Source organism: Pan troglodytes, chromosome 15 (genome assembly GCF_028858775.2).
Source record: "Pan troglodytes isolate AG18354 chromosome 15, NHGRI_mPanTro3-v2.0_pri, whole genome shotgun sequence".
NCBI lineage: Eukaryota > Metazoa > Chordata > Mammalia > Primates > Hominidae > Pan > Pan troglodytes.
This window is the reverse complement of record NC_072413.2, coordinates 56551737-56554182: the sequence shown is the minus strand read 5'-3', so window position 1 is coordinate 56554182 and position 2446 is coordinate 56551737. Positions and strand designations below refer to the sequence as shown.

The window sequence follows — 2446 nt, the reverse complement described above, 5'->3', positions numbered from 1 at the left end:
AAGCTGATAGCTTATTCACTCCTCTTAGGTAGTAAGTAATATCATAATGACATTACTAATTATTCAATTAATTCTTAGATGATAGGCAAAACCATAAGCACCGTAGGAAGATCCCACAGGAATCCACTCGTTCCTAGTTAACAAAAAGCCCTCTGATCACTTAACAATCACACAAAAAACAAATCACAAAAACAGAAATGTCCACTTTTACCTAATAGTGAGAATCCGAGCTGCATTTAAAAGAACTTTCTCCTCGCGGAGAGATCAGGGCTCTGCAGCAGGAAGACCTGCAATGGAGAAAATCCTTCTCCATTTCTCTGTCTTCTTCTCCTGCTTCTGCTCTCCCCGACTCACTAGTCTGGCTCTGGCTCCCAGAAGCTTGTAAGGTAAGAGAAGTGAAAGAAAAAGGCCATGGAAGATCTTCCTTGACTGTCATCAATTTCATCTGGGGTTGATTTCCTCAGGCTGGATAGGTACTTTAAGCTGATCCTCCCTAAACTAGGTGAATGGTTAAAGGTGACCGCTTTTCTTAGGCCGCATCTTTGGGTTCTTCAGAGATCATGGTAGGAACATCAGACTATAATTCTCTTTTATTTTTCCAATAAAGGTCTTTTACTGCATCATTAAAATATCACAAATAGGTTTTAGGAATCATCTGGCATCTCGTTTCTGTAGGTGGACAACTCTTGGGTCTTATTCATCAGCCTGCTGAACTGTTTGTTTTTCAGAAATACAGATACAATCCAAAAATGTTCTGAAATCCTTGTTTTTAACGGTTGTGGCTTGCCGAATCAAAGCAGCTGAATTTGAAACAAGCTCAATGTTATTTCCTTCAAGGATTAACTCACCTTTCTGGGCTTGAGATACTGAATAAGCAACACCTGGCCTCATCCAAACCCCTTTCATGTATTTTTCACCCAAGAAATTTTGGATGTCAATAAGAGACCCATTCTCCTGATAACAACGTTGTTGGGGAATTGAGCATACACAGAGCTCGCCTTGTAACGGAAACCCAGTGTAACACCCTTGATCATGTTCTGTGCGTGACTACAAAGAGTGTGAATGACAGCCAGTTCCTATTTTCCTACCATTTGTCAACCCAGAGCCTCTTCTTTTTCTTTCCAAGAAGACTGAGTTCTACAGTCATATTGTGATTGAAGTCCCTCTGCAGGGTTCCTCTGGAGCTCTTCACAATAACTGTTCATCCCTTTCAGAGTGATGTCAACATTCATTACTGAGAATGGCCTTCATTCTTGCTATAGACATGGCAAAAAAAAAAAAAAAATTATACCATGATTCTCTTAACATGAGTAATGCATTTCCCTCTGGCTGTTTTATTTCTTTCTTCAGCCCCAGGGAATTTAGTGGTCCAACCCCTGGTCGGGTTCACGTCACCCCTCTAGGCAGTCCTCTTGGGCTGATTTTATTTATTTAGACCAGATCTTGATCTGTTACCCAAGCTGGAGGGCAGTAGCATGATCACAGCTCACTGCAGCCTCAACCTCCCAGGCTCAGGCGATCCTCCTGCCTCAGCATCCAGAGTAGCAGGGACCACGGCACACACTGCCAAACCCAGTTAATTTTTAAATCATTTTGTAGAGATGGGGTGGGGGTTGGAGGGGGGGGGGGGTCTCCTGATGTTGCCTAAGCTGGTCTCGCACTCCTGGCCTCAAAAGATTCTCCCACCTCAGCCTCCTAAAGTGCTGAGATTACAGGCATGAGCCACTGTTCCAGGCCATTGGGCAGATTTTAAATGTCTCTAGCAGGGCTTCCTCTCACATTGCCCACTTCTGGTCCAAGAAAAAAACTCACTCTTGCATCTTCCTCTCCCTCTCGGTGGGATGTGTGGCAAATTCCTAAGCTGCAAAGATGCTGTCACTCTCTCTACCCTGCTGCTTCAGGGGAATAGCCATAGCATCTCATCTTTAGATTCCTGAGACAACAGTCTAGTGGGTCCTCAAACTCTTGGGGCCCAAGCTCTCCAAGTGGTCTTCTTGCTGCTCCTTCCACTGGGCTCTATCAAACTGGCCACCACAAGCCAACCCTCCTCCAAGAAATTCTCTCTACTATCCAGCGGCAGCCTTTTCTGTGTTTGAGGTGGGTGTCGGGTTTCTGGTCATCATCATGCCCTTTGTAGACCCCTGTTAGTTTTCCAGCAACTCACTTTGGAATGGAGGCATACCTACCATCTATTGCCTGGGACTTGGACTGGGAAAGACTTCATCTTATTTACCGGTGATGGAAAGATTCATTTATTCCACAGTAAGCACCTGGGCCCTCCTAGCCGTTATCTGTGCAGCTGCCATACCCAACCTCAGTCCCAGAATGCCTTGCTGCACTGCCTGCACCCTGTGGGCTGAATGTTGGGAATTCACTTGGACTAAAGGAAACAAGAAAAAAATCACAGCAAAATTAATTTTCTTTGGGAAAAAAATTCACTTTCTTG

The 2446-nt window shown here is 44.5% G+C and overlaps 1 pseudogene; it reads right to left on the bottom strand.

The window, feature by feature from the left end:
* Positions 1-693: 693 nt before the first annotated feature.
* Positions 694-1232, bottom strand: LOC745374 (large ribosomal subunit protein uL6-like; annotated as a pseudogene).
* Positions 1233-2446: the final 1214 nt, after the last annotated feature.